General features: G+C 50.9%; 1 long non-coding RNA gene across 1 annotated transcript; it reads right to left on the bottom strand.

Annotated features, from left to right (window-relative positions):
* Positions 1-21,053: 21,053 nt before the first annotated feature.
* LOC122455590 lies at positions 21,054-22,790 on the bottom strand. Its single transcript, XR_006273902.1, has 2 exons — positions 22,747-22,790; positions 21,054-21,659 (listed from the first exon to the last, which is right to left on the bottom strand). It is a non-coding gene; the product is annotated as an uncharacterized LOC122455590 (long non-coding RNA).
* Positions 22,791-25,843: the final 3,053 nt, after the last annotated feature.

Below are 25,843 nucleotides of genomic sequence, written 5' to 3'. Positions count from 1 at the left end.
TTCCTTCCCCACTCTGAACTCTAGGGTACAGATGTGGGGATTTGCATGAAAGATCCCCTAAATTTATTCTTACCAGCTTAGGTTAAAAACTTCCAAGGCACAGATTTCTTTCTTGCCTTGGGAACCAGCTTAGGTTAAAACCTGGTACTCTGCCACCACCAAGCGATTTAACAAAGCATCAGGGAAGAGCCCACTTGGAGACATCTTCCCCCAAAATATCCCCCCAAGCCCTACACCCCCTTTCCTGGGGAAGGCTTGATAATAATATCCTCACCAATTGGTATAGGTGAACACAGACCCAAACCCTTGGATCTTAAGAACAATGAAAAAATCAATCTGGTTCTTAAAAGAAGAATTTTATTTAAAGAAAAGGTAAAAATCACCTCTGTAAAGTCAGGATGATAAATACTTTACAGGGTAATCAGATTCAAAACAGGGAATCCCTCTAGGCAAAACCTTAGGTTACAAAAAGGCACAAAAACAGGAATACATATTTCCTCCAGCAAAGCTAATTCACAAGCCAAAACAAAGAAAACCTAATGCATTTTCTAGCTAGATTACTTACTAACTTTGCAGGAGTTGGAGGGCTTGCATCCTGGATCTGTTCCTGGCAAAGGTATCACACAGACAGACAAAAACCTTTCCCCCCGCCACTCCATATTTGAAAGTATCTTGTCCCCTCATTGGTCATTTTGGGGCAAGTGCCAGCGAGGTTACCTTAGCTTCTTAACCCTTACAGGTGAAGGGATTTGCCTCTGGCCAGGAGGGATTTTATAGCACTGAAAAAGGTGGTTACCCTTCCCTTTATATTTATGACAACCTCCGATACCCCCAGTTGCAGCCCCTATATTGATTGAGGGGGAGCCATACTTTTCCACTGGCATGCCCAAGAATGTCAGCCCCTTCCTAAACACCCCCACAAACTGGATTTTGGTCAAGAATGAGCGATTCCCCCTAGGTGGGAACAGGGGACCCTCACTGGGTGGCCACTGAGTCGCACATGCCCACAGAGTACACAGCTCCCCCTCACCAGAGCAGTGCAGAGCAACAACTTTGTCAACCCCAATTTGATCAGTTTTTGATCTGCAGACCTTGTGCCATAGAGAGTCACCTTCCCACAGCACATCCTGTAGTTCAAGAGCTCACCCTGAAGAGTCTCCCTTGAACTCACTGCCCCGGAAGGCCAAGAGAAAGCAAATGGAGAGGTTTCCTTGAAGAGTATAGCCTTGCCCCCCACCCCTCCGAACAGTAGACCCAAGGAAGAGCCTCAGCTTATTGCCGAAAGATCTGCAAGGCCACTGGCTTCCTGACATTGCTCTCTGTCCTGGCAGCTCAGGCCCAACCCTCCCACATCCTGCAAATCATGAATACCCAACAAGGGTCTGGATGGCCCACAGACTTGCAGTAAAAGACCATCCCAGATAACTGATTAGCTATAGCAAGATCATGGACCACCAAAATTGGGATTCTGATATTGGTCAGGCTCTGGGTAGAACCTCAGCTCCCCAAAACTCCTCAAACACCTTTGTGTAAGCTAAAAAGTTGTATGGTGCACATGCTCATGACCACAGATACCGCTTCCAGCAACCAAGAGCCCATAGGGCTGCTGGCGTCTGTCCTGGCACTTCCTGGGCCTTTGGTGCTAGTGCTCTGAACCTGTTGACCTGCAATCAAAAAAAAAAAAAAAAAAAAAAAAAAAAACATTGGCTATGCCATTGTTCAGCCCAGGCACAGGCTTGGCAGTGAAATGAATATGCATGCATCTTTCTGTAGGGCAGTGTTAATAATTAAACACCTCTAGACAGAAGACAGTTTGCTGAGAGCCTCAGTCACAGTAAGGATTCCATGCAGGTGGAGTCACTCCTTCCCCTCCCTGTGAAGGGCTGCTGTGCCCAGTGCTAGGAAGGCAACTCTCTCATTTCTGCAAGGCAGGGGATGAGACATGAGACAGAATAAGCCCTGGTGTCCTGCCCTTAAATCACTCCAGCAAGCATGGAGTTACGTGCATTCCAGTTCCTTGCATAGAGGGCAGAGGAGACAGACATGGCTCTGTTCAGAGTACAATGTTCACATTTTACAAGCATGATCCATCTGGGGCCTTTAGGACTCCATCCGGGGGGTGGTTCTGCTCCTCTCAGCCCTGCTCTGCACTCCCCATGCCCACATGAGGGAACACAAGGAGAGAGAGGGAAGACATTAGAACATTGAGCCATTCCCCCTATTCAGGAATTCAGGTGACCCAGTGAGTGACTGGTGCACTCACACTGTGGCCAGTGTGACAGGGTCAGGCCAGAGGCTACAGTAGAGTGATCCTATTGGGATCCAGGAAGTGGGCGGGCTGACTCTGGTGACTTCTGCCAGGACCAACCTCTGGCACACCGAGGAGGACTGACACCTGCACACAGAGCTGGGAGTTGTGTAGCAGGGGCTCCATGAAAAGATCTGCCCCCTCAGTGGCCGCCATGGACCTGGTTGCTGAGAACAGTTTCCAGGTCTGGAGGAGGTCCTGGTAGAAGACTAGCAGCCTGGAGACAACTCGCGGAAGATCCATCGGATGAAGATAAAGGAGCTGCCGGTCATATCTGAGCCCTCAGAAGCAGCACAGGAAGGCACGCACCAGTACTCTCCACACCGGACTGTCTGCACTATAAAGGAGACTCTGCAGGGGCTGGAGGCGGAAGACATGGACCTGGGTGCATAGGTACTTCAAGCCCTGCCTTCCCTCCTCCAGGGGCAGGTGGAGGACCTCTGAGACCCAGTGCATTCCTGGCCAAAAAAAAAAAAAAAAAAAAAAAAAAAAAGACCCTTCAGAATTGCCATCCGGAGGTTGGCCAGGAAGCCCAGGGCTGGGACCAGAGCATGGACAGGACTAGTTGATTGAGCACCAGTGCCCTCCCTCAAAGGGAGAGGCACCAGAGTAGTCCTGTCCATTTCTGGAGCCGCTTTGTCACCCTGCCCTCCAAACTGTACCAGTTCTCCGGCAGAGACAGATGCGTGGCAGAAAGGTAAATGCAAAGATAGAGCAGCAGACCCGCGCTCCACTAGATGGCCTGAAGCATGAGTGGGAAGGAGCTTTCCTGCCACCCGTCCTTGACCACCAGGCCAGAGCTCTTGACCCAGTTGACCCGGGCAGAGAAGTCTGTAGAGCAGACAGCCTGGAAAGCCTCCACCTGTGCCAAGTCGCCGGGGTCCTGGACCACAAGGAGCACATCATCGATATATGCTGACAGGACCAGTCGCAGCTCTGGCTCTCACAGCACCAACCCCGTCAACCTCCCATAGAGGAGACAGAGGAAAGGCTCAATCACCAGAGCGTACAGCTGACTCAAGAGGGGGTACCCCTTCCATACTCCCTGCCCAAAGTGGACCGGTTTGGTCAGGGTCCAGTTGAGCCTGACCAGACACTCTGTGGAGGTGTACAGCACCTGAAGAAAGCCCACAAACTGGGCTCTGAAGCCTAACTCTTGCAGAGTGCCCAGGAGATACCAGTGGTCCATTCTGTCGAATGCCTTCTCCTGATCCAGGGACAGGAGGGCGAACGACAGACCATCCCTACATCCAAACTCCAAGAGATCCTGGACCAAATACAGGTCATCAAAGATGGTACGGCCCGGGACGGTGTAGGTCTGGTCTGGGTGGACCACATCTGCTAGCACAGACCCCAGCCGCAGCGAGATGGCCTTCACTATGACTGTGTAGTCCGTGCTGCAAGGTGAGATGGGACGCCAATTCCATAAGTCGTGGAGGTCCCCCTTCTTCGGCAATAAGGTGAGCACAGCTCACCTGCACAAAAGGGGGAGGACCCTGCACTCCAAAGATTCAGCCCAGACGGTGACGAGGTCCAGGCCGAGAATGTCCCAGAACATGCTGTAGAACTCCACAGTCAGCCTGACCATGCCCGGAGATTTATTGGTAGGCATGTGGCAGAGGGCTTCTGAGAACTTGGCCAGAGTGACAGGCAGCTCTAGCCAGTCTCAGTCACCTGCACTGACCGTTGGGAGTCAGTCCCAGAGCACTTTGCAAGTTTTAGGATTGGTCAGCTCCAGGGAGAAAAAGCCTGCGTAGAAAGTCCTGGCCCTCCCGCACATCTCCGCCGGATCCATGACGGGAGTGCCATCCTCTGCCACAAGGCAAATGACGTGCTTCTTGGGCCCCCTACTTTTCTCCAGGGTGTAGGAGAAGTGGGAGCCATGATCCATCTCCCGAAGGAGATGGATGCAGGATTGAACAAAGATATCCCAGGCCCGATGGTCTTCGAGGGCCCGGAGCTCCTCCCACTTCTCCTGGCATGCTCCGCAAAGGGATGGATCCTCAGGGCTGGCGGCCAGACACCTCTCCAACTCTAAGACCTCCCATTCCAACTACCCATCACCACATCCTTCCGTCGGCTGGTGCCCCAGGTGTAATCGTGGCAGAAGAGCCAGGCACAGACCTTACCCATGTCCCACCACTGCCATGCCAAGGGAAAGGCGTGCCTCTCCACTCAAAGACAGGCTGTCATGGTGGCTAGATGGTGATCCAAAAACAGGGTTGGCCGGATGCTGGAGAAGTGGTCCCGTGAAAGGTGGAAGCATGACAAGTAGCTGTGGTCCAACTGGGAGTGGTGTGACTGATGGGCCTCCACCCGGAGAAAGGTGAACATTGAGATGTTGTCCGGGTGGTGGTCGCATCCACCAGGGAGTGATGGTCGACAATCTCCTGGAGAACATCCGCAGCAGCCAGGCACTGCTTGGTCCCTGAGCAGTCCTGGTCCTCGAGGGTGGTGTTAAAGTCCCTGCCCAGGACCAGGCACTCGTGAGGATCCAAGAAGCTGAGGAAGGTGGACACCTGCTGATAGTAATGCAGCCACTCCGGGCCCAATGTCGGGGCATAAACGTTGATGAGTTTGACCACGAGCCCCTCTATGCGGACCTGGAGGTGCAGCAGGCGGACCGGCGCAGCCTCGGCGACCTCCAGCACCTCGGGCCGTAGGTTGGGGGAGAACAGGGTAGCCACTCCAACAGTATGAACTGTGAGATGGCTAAAGTAGATCCTGTCCCACTCCAGCCACCAGCTATCTTGGGCAGCCGGCTGCGTATGGGTCTCCTGCGGGAATACTACAGAGTACTCCCCCTTCCCAAAGGAAGGAGAGCACCTGGCACCTGCAGAGACCCATCCTACAGCCCCACGTATTCAATGTTGCAAAGATGATGAGTGCCATGAGGAGGGCTGGGGGGATCCTCACTGGCAGGGACACCCACGGCCCCATTTGGCCATGCAGCAACTGTGACCTACCCCGTAGGTGAGCAAGGAGTCACAGATGCCACGGACCCTCTGGTAGGCTGTAGTGGACTGCTTCCCAGTCATTTTACTCTTCCCCATGAGGGCCCTTGTGGCCTGGAATATTTGATGAAAATCCCCACCATTGCTGGAGAGCAAGCTGCACCTTGTTGCGGGAGCCATGGACGTCTTCGAGGAACTCCTGCAGCTCTTCTCAAAGTGTATGGGGGGGATGGGGTCACTGGCCCCCGGCCGCCCTCCGGCGGGGCCTCTGGCACATCCCCATGGCCCTCTAAGACAGGCAGGCAAGGGGTGGACCCCTGACGTGGCACCCAATGTGCCGGTGCCATATTGCCCGCCTCAGACCCCGGCTCAATTGGGGGTGGTGGAGGGAAGATAGCAGCCCCTAGAGGGTCAGGACAGGGAAACATGAAGGCCACGCCCTGGGGATCACCCTCTGGAAAAGGGAAGGAGACGGCTCCAGGGGCGGCAATAGCATCATGGGAGGTGGAGGGGATAGGGACGGGGTCAGCATCAGGGGCAGGGCAGGGGTCAGGAACGGGGGGGGGTCAGGGAGGGGGCAGAGATGGGATCCTGGGCCCCAGTAGCTTGGCCGCTGGGAGTTGGCACCTCTCGGTCTGGCTCAGGGATCTGGGGGGTGGGAAGGGGATCCTCAATGATGCCGGGCTCAGGCTTTATGGCCCATGTGGCAGCCACGGCATCAGGAGGTGGACAGTCTTCAGTGGGGCCTCCACCTGCGAAGGTCGGTTTCCCCGCATCAATGAGGGATGCCCCTGGTGACTCGGGTCCCAGCCGCGTGGCACTGGCTGAGCAGATGGAAGAGTCCAGGGGACCCTCAGAGGTGGGAGCAGAAACAGTGGTTAGGGGGTGAGGTCGCCCAGATTGAGGCCCACTGGTAGAGGGTCATCCTCCTGCTGGGTGACTGGGGTCAGACCCAGGGCCTTGATCTCCTCATAGATGGAGGGGAGATCACCACCCCGGAGTCCACCCCACCAGTGTCTGAAGCGACACTTGCCTCGGGGCTCGCTGCAGCCTTAGGCGTCAAAGGGGCAGGAGGGGGTCCATCGGGGGCCTCAGCAAGAAGGGGCTCTAGTGGAGGGGCGGTGCTACCCTCTGGTGCTACCATGTCTTCCCCAGCCAGCACCGGTGGATGGAGTACACCCAAGGGCAAGGCAGAAGGCTCGGTGTCTTACCCACTTCCTGGTCTTCCAGGGGGCCTCTGCATCTGACAGCAGGAGTGGAGTTCGAGCCTTCCACTTGGCCCGCTTTCCCTATACTAGGGCCCTGCCCTCCATGGCATCATCTGTGGGCTGGCTAACAGGGGTCAGGTCAGGGGGGCAGGGGCAATGGCTCAGGGACTCAGGGAAGTAACAGTTGGGTGGCACGAGGAAGGGAAGAATCCCCCTGGGGCAGGCCCCCTCCTATGCCTGGTGGTATCCCCACCACACCCTCCTTCACAGGCCCCACCTGACTGCACACAGAAGAGACGGGGCGCTCTCTCTCATCTGGGCATGCTGGGGGAGGTACCCCTTGGGTCCGAGCGGGAGCAGTGGTGGACCAAGAAGAAGGAGGGTCCCGGGCGAGCCTCCTTGCTGAGCCAAGGGGCAGTTGCTCTTGAAGTATCCCATCACCCGTCAGAGGTAGCACCGGGCCTCCCCCGTGGCATAATACACCTAGTAGTGGGCCCTCTGGCAGGGGACCAGGAAGGACCCCTCAACTGCCTCTCCGTCACACGCCACCAGTGGCAGTTGAAGCTGCAACTGCCGGCGGAACGAGAGGACATGACAGAGGGCGGGGTCTTTGCAGCCCAGTGGGAGAGGGATGATAATGGAGATGGGTATCCCCAGGGTAGAGAGGGCGGGTAAAAGGGTGGCATTGCAAAGGAAGGGAGGGACAGAGGTCAGGACTATTCATATGCCCAGGTCCTCCAGCAGCTCCAAGGGGACAAATACACCCCCCACCTACAGGCCCATCTCCACCGCTGCCTGGGCGGTGGCCTCTGATACTAGGAAGAAAATGACCTTTCTGTACATTTTGGAGGCCGCCACAATGGCTGTAGGCCCCATCACCTTCGCCAACGCCTGCACATAGGTCTCCACGTGGGGTGAGGCAGGCACCAGGAGGCAACAGCCACCGTGCTTCTTGGTCAAGGTGGGAAAGTGGCCCCGGCTGCTATAGATGGTAGCAGAGGCGGTGGTCTGGAGATGATGTAGCAGTGGGCGCGGGGGCTGCCACCACCTGGGCATACACTCTGGGGGCCAGGGAGGGGCACTCGCAATGGTGATGGAGGGAACAGTGGGGAGGGATGCCATGGCCAGAGGTGGGGCTGCGGCAGTGGGGACAGCCCCTGTCATGGAGGTGTGACATTATTGACTTGAACTGGGACCATATAGAACATTGTTGCAACCAAGGTCCTGTAGTGGCACCAAATCTTGTATAAAGGGGGGCAAATAAGGTATCTAAGACAAGGTTATGGTTTGCTGCTTAGGATTATGCTATCTGTTTGCATGTATCATTTTTGTATTTAAAGATACAAGTATTGGCTCTATACGGTCTGTATTCCAAGTTTATGCTATGCTTCTGGGTGATACCCCAGACAAGTTGGTGTCAGCTCTGCCTAGCCTGCTTGATGGCCCATTAAGGACCATCAGCTATACTATTGACCCATTGAGAGAAGGCAGATACACCTCGCAACTCAGCAAGGTATGCAGGGACCTGCCTATGGACAGAACTCTGAGGTTTTTCCATGCCATGTGATGAACAGCAGGTCCTCGGGACAAAGAAAGAAAGACCACATGGCAAGAGAATATAAAAAGCTGCTGCAGCTCCTCCATCTTGTTTTCAATCCTGCTTCTTACCTCTGGAGGAACTTCGCTACACTGAAGCTTTGAACCAAGGACTGAAAGACCCATCCCAGCTGTGGATGTACTCCAGAGACTTGATTTGAACCTACAGTTTATTCTATCACTGCTACAAGTCTGAACCAAGAACTTTGCCATTACTGTATGTAATTGATTCCATTTCACCAATTCTAGCTCTCGTCTATATCTTTTTCCTTTTAGGAATAAGCCTTTAGATTTTAGATTCTAAAGGACTGGCAACAGCGTGATTTGTGGGTAAGATCTGATTTGTATATTGACCTGGGTCTGAGGCTTGGTCCTTTGGGATCGAGAGAAACTTTTCTTCTTTTACTGGGCTATTGGTTTTCATAACCATTTGTCCCCATAACGAATGGCACTGGTGGTGATACTGGGAAACTGGAGTGTCTAAGGGAATTGCTTGTGTGACTTGTGGTTAGCCAGTGGGATAAAACCAAAATCTTCTCTGTTTGGCTGGTTTGGTTTGCCTTGGTGTGCATAGAAACCCCAGCCTTGGGCTGTAACTGCCCTGCTTTAAGCAATTTGTCCTGAATTGGCACTTTCAGTTGGGTTCCACCAGAACCAGCATCGTTACAGGAGGGCCTAGTCTTTTTGGCGGGGCCCTTACCCTTCTTTTTTCCCTGGCCCTTCCTGCCTGCTGGGGGGGCTCCCTCAGAATCAGAGGGGGCGAGGGACATGGCAGCAATGGAAGTCACCACTTTGTCCGCCGTTGCCAATGTCCCAGCGGGGGCGGTAGCAGGTGGTTTGGCAGCAACAGTTGAGGTCAAAGCTAGGAGGGGCAACAGGGGAAGCAGGTGGGGGGAGGGGCATCAGGGTCTGCCCCCAGGATCCCACTGGTCGTGTCCCTGCCCATAATGAGCGGGGAGGGAGGGGAAGGGAGTAGAAAAAACACCAGAGGTAGGAGGAAAAAGGGGAGGCAGGTCAACCACTCATCCCCACTAGGCTGCAGGCAGGGGAGGAGGGCACCAGAAGGGGAGGGCTGGAAGTTGGGGGTTATCAAGGACTTGGGGGTATCAGTCACCCACTCAGGATGGGATTCCAGCTCCTCTAGCTGCACTAAGGGATGGGGGGGGATATAACAGCATGGGGGGGTGCAGTGAGATGAGGTCAAACTCAAGCAGGGGAGAGGCACAAGCACATGGGAGGGGGCATGGGCGCATAAGAGAAGGGGCTAATCAGGACAAGGGGGAGCAAGACAACCAGGCTGGGAATGGGGCAGAGAAACCAAGGGGCTAGCTTCAGGACTGGGGCAGGGCAAACAAACAAAGGCTGCAGAGGGAAAAGGGTGGGGCAGGCTAACAAACTGGAGCTAGCAAGGGGCTGAGGCAAAAGAAGGTGGGGAGCAAAGGGCTGCAACAGAAGAGGGGGAGAGGCCCACATGCACCTGCACAAAAGAGAATCTGTTTAGGCTGGCTGTTGCTTCTGGCCCAAATGCTGGAAGCAAGGTGTGGCAAGCCAAGCAAGCAGCTGAATCCCAGAAGCAGGAACCCAGGCAGATAGTAAGTAGCCAGTGGCGGTGGTGAAGGGGGGGACACAGAGACCAGGGCAGGCTCCACACCACACCCCTAAAGTCCCCACAAATACAGTCAAAACCCCCACCACAAGAGCACAGTTTAAAAGATACTCACTCCTTGATGGCCTCCTCCACAGTGGTCTGCAGAGTCTCTGAGCACTCCTCCAGCAGCAGATGGTCCTCTTCATCCTCCTCCTCAAGGCTCCAGCAGCTCTCAGGCAGCAAACACAGCAGCAGCTCCAGCAACTCCAGGTGGCAGTCTGGTATCCAGGTAAGTAGGAAGGATCCCTCACAGGTGGTAGTGGCAGTGGTGTCCACAGGAATGGCTGGAGCAGGGATCCCTCTTCTGGGGAGCAGGCCAGCAAACCCCCCCCATCCCCATCGCCAGGGATGTAGCAGGAGCAGCAACAACCAAGGATTGTAGGGGGCCACCAGCCAGCCCACAACCAGGTGAGGAGGAAGGAGAAGTGGTTTGGCCTAGCCAGGGCGTAGCTGGAGCAGCAGCAGCGAGAGCTTAGGGCCCTACTAGCACCCTACTCCCTTCTTTTCCTCTAGGCTAGAGAGCGATCCTATTGAAAGCCAGGTTAAGCAGGTCCCTTTTCCCTGGGTAAGGTAACAGGGATATTTCCAGAACAATCAGGAACTTTCTGGAACCAATTAAGGCAGGCAGGCTAATTAGAACACCTGAGCCAATAAGAAGCTGCTAGAATCAATTAACACAGGCAGGCTAATCAGGACACCTGGTTTAAAAAGGACCTCACTTCAGTCAGTGAGGGGTGTGCAAGGAGCTGAGAGTGAGAGGGTATATTGCTAGAGGACTGAGGAGTACAAATGCTATCTAGCATCAGGATGAAGGTCCTGTGGTGAGGCTAAAGAAGATGTTGGGAGGAGGCTATGGGGAAGTAGCCCAGGGAGTTGCACCTGTCACACAGGTGTTACATGAAAACACTGTAGACAGCTGTGATCTACAGGGGCCTGGGATTCCCCCCATCCCTGTCCAACTCCCACAGGAGGAGTTGTCCTGGACTGTGGGTCTCCCTAGAGGGAAAGGTCCCTGGCCTGTCCCCGACCCACTAGGTAGATCAGCAGAGACTGTGGGGATTGTTCTCTTTCTGTTTCCCCATGCTGGCCAGTGATGAGGTTAGCTGCATGAACGACAGGTTTGAGCCACTAGCAAAAGTGGCCAGACTGAGGGCTGCTGTGAATCTCTGAAATGTGCAAATCTGCCAATAAGTGCAGGACCCACAAAGGCAGAGGAGGAACTTTGTCACACCAGTCTGTGGGCCCAGAAACACCCATCTACCTGGAAGAATCCTGCCCCAACACTGATTGAGGTGCTTGAGCAGGACTGGTATGCCAGGACAGACAGACACGCTGAAAGCAATTTCAGCCCTAGTCTAATAATCCAGACAAGGGCCTGTTTCTATTTTGTGCCTAGGTTTAGGTACAAGCATAGCCAGTGCCCAACAGGAGACTAGGGGAGACCACAAGTATGGGAAGTGCTCAAATAGAAAGGCACTCGGTTCTTGTTCCTGCTACAATGCCAGGGAGCAACAGACCCAGTCCCAGATCAGGGCAATCAACCCAGCCGCTGCACTGCCCTGCTGCATGACCCAGGGTAAGAACTAACTAGATCAGCACAGCAAGGCAGAGTTACCAGGTGTCATCTGCCCCACAGATAGTGGATAGACAGGCTCAATCCTGGGGGGTGCATTGGGCTGGGGAGAAGCCAGCCAAGTGTCCATCCAACAGCTGCTGCTGCCAATTCAAGTCCTGCAGGGCAGCAAACAGACCCAGGGGAACAGCCTGCAGCCCCAGGCAGCCAGGATCCCCCACCAGGGCTCTGTCCAGACCATGGGGTTAAGCCCTATCCTCCCTAGGAATTCCTAAGCCCTAACACTCCAAGCTGCCACCCCGGGAGGAAAAACAGCCCTTATCTTCTCCCAGATTGGGCCCCTGAGCAGAGCTACATGGGGCACCATGAAAGTGAATTGCTCTGAGGTAAAGGCAGCTGGGCACGGTCCTGGAAACTTGCACAGCTGCTGGTCTAGCTGCAGCAGCAGAAGGCAGAGAGCAGGGAGGCTGCCCAGTGCATCCACATCTCAGCAGGCCAAGGAAGGAGGGTGGGCTAACTGCTGGAAACCAGCACACAGGAAGTATCTTTGAGCACATGGCTCTTACCATGGCGCCAAATCCCATGCGACCTCAAGCCTACTCTGGCAGTCCTGTGGAGGTGGAGTCCTGTGGAGCCCATTCTGTCCGATTTGCCTTCTCCCACCAAAACACACCCCTTGCTAGGCTTGGAGCGCTCCAACAGCCTCATGTCCAATGGACTAAATCATTCTGTGTTCTGCTCTCCATAGAATCTCATAGATCTGAGGGGAAGGAAAAGGTATCTTTGCCCTTTTTAAGAATATTGGCTTGGTGGAGGAAGGGGCTCAGAATACGGTAAGAGGGTCAGTTGGGAGTCACAAACCTCCCTAAATGCCTTGGCACTCAGGACAGATAGTGATAATGAACAATAAAGGATTCTCTTCTTCCTTCTCCAGACCCGAAGAAAAATTCCATATAGCCTGAAACCTTGTATCAAACAGAAGTTGGTCCAGTAAAAAATAGTACCTCACCCACCTTGTCTCTCTCCTACCCTGGGACCAGCACAGCTACACCACTACTGCAAAGGAAGTATTCAACAGTTAAGGGAGTTGCACTGTATGTAAGAGAGCGGTATGGCTGCTTAGAGCTCCAGTATGAAACTGCAGAAAAACCTGAGTCTCTGGATCAAGTTTAGAAGTGTGAGCAACATGGGTGATGTCATGGTGGGAGTCTGCTATAGACCACCAGACCAGGGGATGAGGTGGATGAGGCTTTCTTAAGGCAACTAACAGAAGGTACTAGCTCACAGGCCCTGGTTCTCATGGAGGACTTCAATCACCCTGATATCTGCTGGGAGAGCAAGACAGCAGTGCACAGACAATCCAGGAAGTTTTTGGAAAGTGTAGGGGACAATTTCCTGGTGCAAGTGCTGGAGGAACCAACTAGGGGCAGAGCTCTTCTTGACCTGCTGCTCACAAATTGAGAAAAATTAGTAGGGGAAGCAAAAGTGGATGGGAACCTGGGAGGCAGTGACCACGAGATGGTCGAGTTCAGGATCCTGAAACAAGGAAGAAAGGAGAGCAGCAGAATACGGACCCTGGACTTCAGAAAAGCAGACTTTGACTCTCTCAGGGAACTGATGGGCAGGATCCCCTGGGAGAATAACATGAGGGGAAAGGAGTCCAGGAGAGCTAGCTGTATTTTAAAGAATCTTTATTGAGGTTGCAGGAACAAACCATCCCGATGTGTAGAAAGAATAGTAAATATGGCAGGCAACCAGCTTGGTTTAATAGTGAAATCCTGGATTATCTTAAACACAAAAAAGATTGGACAAATGACCAGGGAAGAATATAAAAATATTGTTCAGGCATGCAGGAGTGAAATTAGGAAGGCCAAATCACACTTGGAGTTGCAGCTAGCAAGGGATGTTAAGAATAACAAGAAGGGTTTCTACAGGTATGTTAACAACAAGAAGGTGGCCAAGGAAAGTGTGGGCCCCTTATTGAATGAGGGAGGCAACCTAGTGACGGAGGATGTGGAAAAAGCTAATGTACTCAATGCTTTTTTTTGCCTCTGTCTTCACAAACAAGGTCAGCTCCCAGACTACTGCACTAGACAGCACAACATGGGGAGGAGGTGACCAGCCCTCTGTGGAGAAAGAAGTGGTTCAGGACTATTTAGAAAAGCTGGACGAGCACAAGTCCGTGGGGCCAGATGCACTGCATCCGAGAGTGCTAAAAGATTTGGCAGATGTGATTGCAGAGCCATTGGTCATTATCTTTGAAAACTCATGGCAATCTGGGGAGGTCCTGGATGGCTGGAAAAAGGCTAATGTAGTGCCCATTTTTAAAAAGGGGAAGGAGGAGGATCCGGGGAACTACAGGCCAGTCAGCCTCACCTCAGTCCCTGGAAAAATCATGGAGCAGGTCCTCAAGGAATCAATTCTGAAGCACTTAGAAGAGAGGAAAATATCAGGAACAGTCAGCATGGATTCACCGAGGGCAAGTCATACCTGACTAACCTAATTGCCTTCTATGATGAGATAACTGGCTCTGTGGATGAGGGGAAAGCAGTGGACGTGTTATTCCTTGACTTTAGCAAAGCTTTTGATACGGTCTCCCACAGTATTCTTGCCAGCAAGTTAAAGAAGTATGGGCTGGCTGAATGGACTATAAGGTGGATAGAAAGCTGGCTAGATCATTGGGCTCAATGGGTAGTGCTCAATGGCTCTATCTAGTTGGCAGTCGGTAACAAGCGGAATGCCCCCAGGGTGGGTCCTGGGGCTGGTTTTGTTCAATATCTTCATTAATGATCTGGAGAATGGAGTGGATTGCACCCTCAGCAGGTTTGCAGATGACACTAAACTGGGAAGAGTAGTAGATATGCTGGAGAGTAGGGATAGGATACAGAGGGAATTAAACAAATTAGAGGATTGGGCCAAAAGAAATCTGATGAGGTTCAGGAAGGACAAGTGCAGCGTCCTACACTTAGGACAGAATAATCCCAAGCACTGCTACAGACTAGGGACTGAGTAGCTAGTCAGCATGTCTGCAGAAAAGGACCTAGGGGTTACAGTGGACAAGAAGCTGGATCTGAGTCAACAGTGTGCCCTTGTTGCCAAGAAGGCTAACAGCTTTTTGGGCTGTATAAGTAGGGGCATTGCCAGCAGATCGAGGGATTTGATCGTTCCTCTCTATTCGGCATTGGTGAGATCTCATATGGAGTACTGTGTCCAGTTTTGGGCCCCACACCACAAGAAGGATGTGGAAAAAGTGGAAAGAGTCCAGCGGAGGGCAACAAAAACTATTATGGGGCTGTAGCACATGATTTATGAGGATAGGATGAGTGAACTGGGATTAGTCTGCAGAAGAGAAGAATGAGGGGGGATTTGATAGCTGCTTTCAACTACCTGAAAGGGGATTCCAAAGAGGATGGAGCTAGACTGTTCTCCGTGGTAGCAGATGACGATACAAGGAGTCATGGTCTCAAGTTGCAGTGGGGGAGGTTTAGGTAGGATATTCGGAAAAACTTTCACTAGGAGGGTGGTGAAACACTGGAATGTGTTACCTAGGGAGGTGGTGGAATCTCCTTTCTTCGAGGTTTTTAAGATCAGGCTTGACAAAGGCCTAGCTGGGATGATTTAGTTGGGGATTGGTCCTGCTTTGAGCAGGGGGTTGGACTAAGATGGCCTCCTGAGGTCCCTTCCAACCCTGATGTTCTGTGATTCTTAGGTGGAGACAGTGCATCTGTGACAAATAGGGCAAACTCCTGAAGTCTCCCGAGTAAACCTTATTGACGTAAATTTAATACTTTTGCAGTCTACTATATTAAAAATGCAATTATATGTTCCTGTGGAATTGTATGCAACTTCTCTAGGAAACAGGACCAGTGCAAACCTTTAGAATGTTAGGATCTTCAAAGAACCTTTGGAAAGAATGCAAACTTTTAAAATTAACTAGGTTTCCCAGGAACTCTAAGAGGAGGGGATATACTCGGGAACCATGCAGTTAGGCAAGAACTCTTCCATCTGAAGCTTTGCCTTGGGGAGGGGACCCATTGTTTGGCTGATTACCTATTCCTGGTCTCTTCAAAGGCTCCCAAACTGGATAAAGAACTCACTCACAGATTCATGAGTGTTTTTGTTCTGAGCAAAGGGTGTTATGAACTTGAAACCACAGGAAAACCCATGTGTGGTTTGAAGCACTGCTCACCTGCCAGACCCAGTGTTGTAGTTGTGCCCATTAAGCCCATAAAGTTAATAAAATGGGTCTGGTTTAAAAGAACAGTAATGACACTGTTTACCACATCTGAGGAGAAGGCAAAAGAAGCCTTCTTATGCAACCTGTCTTGCTGGGGATTTCACAGTATACTTAGGGGACTGTGCAGCCTGGATCCACCCCAGTTGCAAGGGGGAGAGATGTGTGTCAAGAGAGGCAATGGCTGGGGAGCCTGGTCCCTTGAGTGAGTGCCTTAGCTGGACCATAGAGGTGGAATATGGGAACATTTGCCCTGAGCTGTGACCGCTTCACCTACAAACAGTTTGTTGCAAACTGAACCATAAGGAACTACAGGACAAGTGGAGAATTCAGGTCCTTGTGCAGTTCCCTGACTTTGGCACACGTCCAGCCCGCAGAAATTAGAAATCAAGAGATGGAGATTTTGCCCATCATATTTTAAGTTGGGCAGAAAGTTACCCCTGAACTGTAAGTAAAAAGCAATGCCTACCTTGCTTGCACAATTCCATATTTTGCTTGAGCAATTCAGGTGTATCTTTTTTAAAATGTACCTTGTCCCCAGCAGACAGACAGCTGCTTTTTTATGCAGAGATGTCAATCTCTCCCTCCTATATCTGCATTTTCATGCAAACTAAATTCTTGGCTTTACTGATACTGTCTATGGAGTTACCATAGTTACTAGTGCATGCATATTCAGTTTCACACTAATAACTGTCCCAGCTCTTTGTTTGTGCCAATGAACTGTATCATCCTGAAAGCAAAATAAAATGAAATATTAAAGAATTATGGTTCTCAGAGCAGATGTCATGAAGCGGCTATTGGAATTAATCACATTATCAGGCCCAGATTAACATAATCTGAGTCCCTAGGCCAAGCAAATAAATGGGACGCCCTTAAACCAGACAGAGGAAATGTTCCTGAATTGAGGGGCTGAATGATTTTATAGGAATTGTCGTCATGCCCTACTGCTCGCACAAATTGCCACGCCTACACAGAGGGCTGGGGAGGGAATATTGCTGTGTACAAGGATGCTTCCAAAAAGGTCAGTATCAAGGGGACATGCTCAGAGGCAGTGTTCTGGGAAGTTCCAACTGGCAGGATGGCTATGCCCTTGGAGCACCAGCTGGCTGATGAGCTAGGACTGTAGAGGAGGTGTCACCTTTATTTTCAAATAGCTTATGAAAGCAGCAATGAAGGGGGATGCAACCCACTATGCAAACTCCACTGGAGGGCCATTTCCTCTCTCTATGGCAATCATATTAGTTCCCTGTAAATATCTATGAGAAATTCTAATAGTCTAGCTCTACCTGCTATTTACTAATAAAGCATGTATAGCCCTTTGTTCTTTGGGGCCTCCTACCTCTTCCACTCCACCCCATCCAACACTCAGGACCTCAGGCTGCTCCACTCAGGCCATGGGTAATTTTCCCATGGATTTGCAGCATCAGGCCAGGATGGCCAAAATTCAGTCTGAGTTGTCATTTTCAGATCTGCACTCACAGGGCATGTCTAAGTCCATGCATGTCTTGCTGCAATGTAAGCCCAGGGGTTGTGGAACTCGAGTCAGCAGACCCAGGGCTTGAGTGTCTATACTGGATTGCCAACACTAGGTTAAGAATTTTTTAACTCTGGCCCAAACCAGGGGCCCTGGTGTCCACACTACAGCATGCTGACCTGAATCCAACCAACTATATCCCAGACTTCCTAGTGCCCACCCAAAATGTGGCTGCACTAGCTCTTTGTTCATGCTGCAGTGTGGGAAGACTTGACCGGCCACATCCCACATTACAGGAAGTTTGAACAGCCTTCCCACACGTTCTGCCAAGCTGTAATCTGTGCATTCCCAGCAACTGCAGCCAGCAACTTGAAGGAATCACTGATTCAAAAACTTCTTTTGTTGGGCTTTTGCTTCCATTCAGGACTCAGGCAGAGCTTCCATGATACCATGGTGGTGAGTTCAGTGGCATTTTCTGACCCACCAAAAGAACTTCACAGAGCTAATGCTGGAACAAGAGAGAGGAGGACATAGACATGGCAGACTCAAGTTAAGTGATGCTGCTCATGACATTCCATAGAGCCGCTGATGCCCCCAGTGTATACTGGCACTTCTAGAGCAGAGCCACAAGCACAGACTAATGGGACCACATCATATTGCAGACCTGTGATGACCAGCAGAGTTCCTGAACTTTCTCATGAAGGAAGCTACATCTCTGAGCTTTGCGAGCAGCTTTCCCTGACCTTCCAGCATAAAGACACACAAATGACAGTGGCCCTGCTAGTCCAGAAGTGAGTTATTATTACCATCTGGAAGTTGGTTATTCCAGACTGCTAAAGATCCATTGCCAACCAGTTTGGTGTAGGAAAGGTGACTGTGAGTAATATAGTGGTGAAGGTTTCAGAGGCAATCAGCTATGAGGTTTACCCCAAAGTGATAGCATAAAGGTTATTCCTGAAATAATCCCTGGCTTCAAGAGAATGGGGTTTCCAAACTGCACCATGTATTGCACCAGGGCTGTGACGGGTTCCTGCCAGTGAGCCACCTGAAACTGAGGTACCAATAAGGCCCTCTGATCCACAAGGCTGGGCTCCCTCTCATACTATGGTGCTATGATAAGTTGCCATGCCCTCCAAGTTTGTGCTTTCATCAGCATACAAACAGGTGGGGACAAACCCAGCTGTAGAATTTACAAGATGCTGTGATTAACTCTGCATGGGGAGGCTACGGTTACAGCTAAAGAACTGCCTAGCTGCTCAAGAGCACACACCCCTCTGGAGTGTAAACCCAGAGATCTATACAGTGTAAGATCAGGAAATTCACCCCCACCCTCAATGTGGAGAGGAAATATACAACACTTTTTTTGCCCCAAGTTATAACTCCCACACACTAGTTTGAAATAAAGCAAAATCAAATGTATTAACTACAAAAGATAGATTTTAAGTGATTATAAGGGATAGCAAACAGATCAAAGCAGATTACCTATCAAATAAAACAAAACACAATCTACTCTCAATATACTAAAAATATTGGATATGAATAGCAAATTCTCACCCTAAATCAGGGGTGGGCAAACTTTTTGGCCCAAGGGCCACAAAGGGGTTGTGAAACTGTATGGAGGGCTGGGTAGGGAAGTGCCTCCCCAAACAGGCTGGCCCCTGCCCCCTCCCACTTCCCACCCCTTGACTGCCCCCCTCAGAACCCCCACCCACCAACCCCCCCGCTCCTTGTCTCCTGAACACCCCCTACTGGGATTCTACTCCCTATCCCCCTGACTGCCCCGACCTCTATCCACACCCCGGCCCCTAACCGCCCCCTGGAACCCCACCCCATTCCAACCCCCCCGCTCTCTGTCCCCTGACTGTCCCACCTATCCACATCCCTTCCCCCTGACAGGCCCCCCGAGACTCCCATGCCTATCTAACTCCCCCTGCTCCCCATCCTCTGACTGTCCTCACACCAGAACCTCCACCTCATCCAACCTCCCCCTGATCCCTGTCCCTTGACTGACCCCCGGGACCCCCTACCCCATATCCAACACCCCCCACCTCCTTACCATGCCACTCAGAGCAGCAGGAGCTTGCAGCCTCACAGCCCGGAGAGAGCCAGCCATGCCGCCATGCTGCCCAGCAGAAGCGGTGGGCCAGAGCACTGGTGGAGCGAAGAGCAAAGGCTGCAGGGGAGGGGGAACAGCTGGGGGGGAGTTGGGGGCTAACCTCCCCAGCTGGGAATCTCAAGGGCCGAGCAGGACGGTCCCACGGGCCGGATGTGGCCCTCAGGCCATAGTTTGCCCACCTCTGCCCTAAATGATTATTTAAGCTGGCTGCAGGCTCTTAAGGGGCAAGCTGCACTTGCTTGAAGCTTAAAACTCAGGTATTCCTTTCACAGGCTAGAAATCCCTCTGGGTCCAGCACTTCCCCCTTGTTCGGTCCTTTTTTCCTCAGGTGTTTTCAAGAGTCTCTTTTGGGCAGGGAGTCAGTGAAGAGCCACTATGATGTCATTCCCCTGCCTTAAATAGCTTTTGCATATGGTGGGAACCCTTTGTTTCAAAACTTGGTTTCCAGGCCTTTCAGTGGAAAAACACTGGTATTCCAAGATGGAGTCCAGTACCACCTGACCTGGTCACATGTCCCTGTAGCATCACAGCAGCCATTACTCGGAGGCTGTGTGTAGCATCCTCAGGAGGCTCCCCAGTGGGAAATTAGCTTCTTCTAAGACCTATTGTTCTTCCTAATGGTCCAATGACTTGAATTGACCATTCCCAGCCAGCCATCTAGACTGACAGTCTTTTGCCTAGTGGGAATTCCCCAGGTGTAAACACATTTGTAATGGATGCATAGACAATATTCCTAACTTCAGATACCAAAATGATACATGCATACAAATAAGATAATCATATTCAGTAAATCATAACCTTTTCAATACCTCACATGACCTGTCTTGCATAAAATACATCATAGTTATGCCATAATCAGATCATAATATCTCTACAAAGAAAATGGGATGCAGTGTCACAAAGGCTATTGATGGGACTCCTCTTCAAGGAGCACAAACCACAGAGGGTACTACTTCATTGCTGCACAGACCCTTGTGGATCACAGAGGCCAATTTATAAACATCAACGTGGGCTGCACTGGAAGAGTTTGTGATGTCAGGGTTTTCTAACAAGCGGAAGTCTATGTTCATTCTATATTCCCACCACATGACATGGTCATAAACAGAGTAACTGTTCCCACTGTTATGTTGGGAGGATCCCCATGAACTCCCTTTTTGCCTTTGCTTATGAAACCATACCCTGATAAGAACAAAAAAGTGACCATACTGGGTCAGACTAATGGTCAATTTAGCCCAGTATCCTGTCTTCTGACAGTGGCTGATGCCTGGTGCTTCAGAGGGAATGAACAGAACAGGCTAATTATAAATGATCCATCCGCTGTCATCCAGAGGCCTTGGCAAACAATGGTTGAATGATACTCTCAGCAGGTGTGGAATGGTGATTGAAGTGTGACTGGCAGATTGAAATTCTATTGGCAAGGTCTACAGACCCCTTTAGACTTCTGGCATGTCATTAATGCTGTCTGCATTACAGGGGGTTGCTGTGCTCTTCACAATGTTTGTGAAGCCAAAGGTGAGCCATTTCCCCCCAATGGAAATAGGGGAGCGAGGGGACCACTGACCTGATGCACTCTGCCAGAAAGTGCACATAACACAGCTGGACCTGGATGCACATGGGCACCAGAAGTCAGTGATGCTTTATGCTCCCACATTATCAACTTGCATGACCCACTGGAAGAGGGAGAATAGTACCTTTATGAATATGCTTGTGGGGAAGATATTGATTGCTAGTGCAGGAGGGAGGGTTGATTACTGTGCATTGTACTTTTGAATGACCTGACTACTTATGAAATGGGAGGGGGGAACAGTATGGATTGATGTAAATAGCTGTATTGAGACATGGGTTTACTCTACAACCTCCCCGTTGTCTTTGATCAGTGTTTACCTTTATTATTTGAAATACATGTTATATGATGTGTTGCAAAGATGGCAATAAAATTTCCTTATAAAATAGAAACCTTTATTTTTATCCATGTATTGGGAAAGTACAGTATTAAACCATTGCCTGGAAGGCCTGCTGCCCTTAACACCTCAAAACCTTTAAAAATAACCAAGAACAAAGTACATAAACAAGTGCAAATGGTAAAAACTATGCACAACACACACACTATTACACATCTCCTGGCCCCCTGTTCCCCTCTCTTTCAAATATGCCACACAGTTGGTGCTGAGGCAGAGGGGTGGAAGTGTCCATGGGGGAGGGGTCCAGCATATTTGCCCAGTCCAGTCACTCAGAGGGCCTAATTGCATGGGTCACCCAGCCATGGGTTGTCCAAGCTGTTCCTGGACTGCACACCTGGGTACTGTAGCAGTGAAAGCCCATGGTGTGGGTACATCAGGAGCCTGCACTCTTATGACCATTAGAGCCAGCTGCTGCTCAAACAATTCTCTGTTCTGTTCCATCTTCATCCCTTAACTGCTGTTCTTGTTCCAGGACCTGTGATGCATCATCATCAAAATATTTCTTCTTGGAACAGCCCATGGAGGTACGGTGAGCCAGGTTTCTGCAGTATGGGAGATCTGTAGAGGTACCACAGCGGTGAAGGAGCCTGGAACAGGACAAGACCCAGAGGGTTATTGTCTAAAACAACTCAGTGGAGGCACACAGAAAAATTCTTGTGGAATTTCCAGACAGTGTTACTTTTTGGAATTGAATATCAATATATTGGCAGAGGGATGCTTCAGACCATAGAAGCGCCTTGGATTCAGCCAGGTTAATCACAGCAAAAGGTGTGCTCAAAGAATGCAAAGTTAAAAACCCAACTTATTTGGGCTTTCAAAAAAATAAATCAAAGTGGAGTTTGGGAGGAGGGCGGTGTCTGTGCCATGCTACATAAACCTTCTCTGTTATTCCAAGCATTGCACCTGTCAGAGGACAGAACAGTTCTTTTGGTGCCCAACTGGCATAGAGTGATGGTATTCCAAGCTGCCAGTAGGAAATCAGGTGTGCACATCACCAATTATTGCTTTTAGCCTTTATACACACATAGCTCACCACTCGACTGGCACCTCCTCCTGTTCACTCTGGGGATTAGCTCAAGGCCAATGCACCCCATCCACAGTTTGCATGCTGTCAAGGTTCCTTCCCCACTCTGAACTCTAGGGTACAGATGTGGGGACCTGCATGAAAACCTCCTAAGCTTATTTTTACCAGCTTAGGTTAAAAAACTTCCCCAAGGTACAAACTATTTTCCTTTTTCCCCTTGGACTTTATTGCTGCCACCACCAAGCATCTAACAGATATATAACCGGGAAAGAGCCCGCTTGGAAACATCTTTCCCTCCAAAATCCTTCCCAAACCCTACACCCCCTTTCCTGGAGAAGGCTTGATAAAAATCCTCCCCAATTTACATAGGTGAATACAGACCCAAACCCTTGGATCTTAAGAACAATGAAAAAAGCAATCAGGTTCTTAAAAGAAGAATTTTAATAGAAGAAAAAGTAAAAGAATCACCTCTGTAAAATCAGGATGGTAAATAACTTATAGGGTAATTAGATTCAACACAGATAATCCCTCTAGGCAAAACCTTAAGTTACAAAAAGACACAAAAACAGGAATATACATTCCATTCAGCACAGCTTATTTTCTCAGCCATTTAAAACAGAATCTAATGCATATCTAGCTAGATTACTTACTAAGTTCTAAGACTCCATTCCTTTCTGTTCCCGGCAAATGCATCACACAGACAGAAAGAGACTTTGTTTCTCCCTCTCTCCAGCTTTTGAAAGCATCTCATCTCCTCATTGGTCATTTTGGTCAGGTGCCAGTGAGGTTATCCTAGCTTCTTAACCCTTTACAGCTGAAGGGTTTTTTCCTCTGGCCAGGAGGGATTTTAAAGGTGTTTACCCTTCCCTTTATATTTATGACAAATGCCATCACTCTGTCTCTGCATCCACCTGCAACCCTTCTCTCCACCTCAGGAACCGCAGCACCCTCTTCATTGCTCAGCCTTTGAGCCATGACACTTTCCATGTTTCTCCCTTCCAGGGGATTAGTATCACAGTCCTATAATCATGCCACTTCCCCAGTGGCGAATGGGGTGAACCCAGGCCCACTGACTACTCTTGCTCCCATCTCAGGGACTCTGTCAATGGCAGCCTTATGCTGCTTCCCATGGAACTGCTTGCCACTTTTCCCTGGGCCTCTTTCCCACAGCCCCTGCACCTACTCTGCCCTTACCTCAGGGCCTTCAAGCACTGCACTGACCATGGTGCTAGCACTCCTTCCACTTGCTGAGAGGCCAGCCTTCACTCCATGAGCTTCAGGCCACTACTGACCCTGCTGGGCCCCGATTGGTTGCTCCCTGCAACTCCTCCCTGATTGCCCCTCAGAGGATTCACCTCCACCGCTACCTGCTGAGGTTAACTCTTTCTACACCCATGTGGGACAGACACCCCATCACACCTTCCTTCTATTTGCTAGTCAGGGCCTTTCTTTACAAGACGTATGTATTTCCTTAACCAAACTTAAGCTAACTTTAATTTTATACTTATCCTACAAGGTGACAGGAAACGACTTCACAATCAAGTCTTGAGCATAGGCTCACCAAGCACATGATTTTACAAAAGTTGCAAAGTAGGCTTTTGTCCAGCCTAGAGCAGTGGTATTTGGACCGGTCTGAGTTAGCAGCCAAAAAAAGAATATCTTATTGCTGTAGAGGACAATTATATGAATCCAAATAAATCTGTATGCTGTTTTTTGGTCATTGGATAAAATACACTGAGACTGCTCAAGAATGCCAGACCTCCATTTCACCTAACCCCTTCTCTTCCCTAGTCTAATTCTTTTCCTATTTATATATGTATATTCCTATTTTATTACTGTAACCCCCACCCTATTGTGTTTTGTCTACATAGTATTGTTTGGTTGTGTATTGCTAAGGCTTGCAGTTTTGATGAATTGTAACACTGCATAATTGCATAATTCTATTGCAGATTCCATGAAGCATGTGATATTTGGAACATATAGAAGCTGTCAATCATTTATCTTTTTGTATTGGTTAATTGTTTGTTTATGTATATTGTGGCAGAGCTCTGACCTTGTCTCAGTAGGTCCTGCACTTTCTGGCAGATTACGCTAGCCTCAGAGGCTCACTGTAACCTTCTAAGTAGCCCTTCTCCCTCTAGAGGCAAGGGTCACAGCCTACTGAGACATTTTCATCATAAGCCAGCAAGAAGGTTGGTGAGAGAACTCCCACAGTCTCAGTTGTCCCTATGGGGTTATTCCAGATCAGGCCCGTCTTCCCCTCCCAGGAGGTGTTTCTGTAGTGGTGAGTTGGGGGAGACACAGGCCCGCCCTCTACTCCAGGTTCCGGCCCACAGACCCTAATAGCAGCAGCTGTTGGCAGCTGACCTTTCACTGCCAGAGTTGCTACATTTCCCTGGGCCACTTCCCCGCTCGCGTGCGCGCGCGCGCGCGCGCGCGCACGCACGCTCGCTCGCTCGCTCTCTCTCTCTCTCTCTCTCTCTCTCTCTCTCCCCCCCCCCACCCTTAGGGCTCCCTTTCCAGTGGCTTGAGGATGTCTTCATGACCTAGCCCTTCAGCCACACTTCCTCTTCTCTCGTTCCCTCAGTCTCCTTGGCCTGACTGGAGGGAGCCCTTTTATAGTATCAGAGGGCCTAAATTAGAGTCAGGTGTTCACATTAACTTAACAGCTTCACCTGACTCTTTGCAGGTTAATTGGAGTCATGTGTCCACCCTAGCCTGGAGCAGCCCCTGCTCTGGTCAGTCAGGGAACAGAACCCTGCAAGCACATGTGGGCGCATGTGCCCCCCCCACCTTGGACTGACACCTCCCCTCCCCTGCAGCAGTCTCCCCCTCTCCCCTTGCAATGTTTGCCCCCCCCATTTTTTGCCCCAGCTTCTCAGCAGCTTAAATTTGTTTGCTTGCCCCGCCCTTTTCCCTCTGCAGTTTTGTTTGCCCCACCCCAGCTTCTGAAGCTAGCCCCTTGGTTTCCCTGTCCCACCTCCAGCATGGTTGTTCCCCTCCCTCCCAACTGCTCCCGCTCGGGCCCTAGGGGTACCTCCCCCAGTACGCCCAGATGAGTGGGAGAGCCCTGCCCCCGCTGCATGCAGTCTGGCAGGGCCTGTGGAGGAGGGTGCGGTGGGATTACCGCCATACCTGGGAGAGGGCCCGCCCCAGAGGGAATCTTCCCTCCCTCGTGCCGCCCCACCATTACTTCCCCATGTTCCCATGCCATCGCCCTTGCCCCCTGACCTAACCCCTTCTGGCCAGCCCACAGATAATGCCATGGAGGGCTGGATCCAACTACAGGGGAAGTGGGCAAGTGGAAGGCTTGAGCTCTGCTCCTTACATCTGACATGGAGGCCCCCCGAAAGACCAGAAAGGGGGTCACTGACACCGAGCCTTCTGCCTTGCCCCCGGGTGCATCCAGTGTGTTAGAGCCGGCTGGGGTGATGTGACAGCAATGGAGGGTAGCACTGCCCCTCCTCCGGAGTCCCTCCCTGGGGAACCCCCCGATAGAACCCCTCCTGCCCCCTTGCCACCTGAACTCCCTGCATACTCCGATGTGAACATCGCTTTGGGCACCAACAAGGAGGTCTCCATGGTGGTGGGTGGTGATTTCCCCTCCATCTTCGCGGAGATTGAGGCCCTAGGTCTGACTCCAGTCACTCAGGGGAAGGACAACCCTCTGCCAGTGGGCCTCGATCTGGGTGACCTCACTCTGGCCCCCCATCCCCATGTTCCATCCCCCTAATCGCTTCTTCTGCC

The sequence above is a fragment of the Dermochelys coriacea genome, chromosome 8 (assembly GCF_009764565.3).
Source record: "Dermochelys coriacea isolate rDerCor1 chromosome 8, rDerCor1.pri.v4, whole genome shotgun sequence".
Classification (NCBI taxonomy): domain Eukaryota; kingdom Metazoa; phylum Chordata; order Testudines; family Dermochelyidae; genus Dermochelys; species Dermochelys coriacea.
The sequence above is the reverse complement of the archived record's forward strand: the minus strand, read 5'-3'. Positions and strand labels throughout refer to the sequence as shown.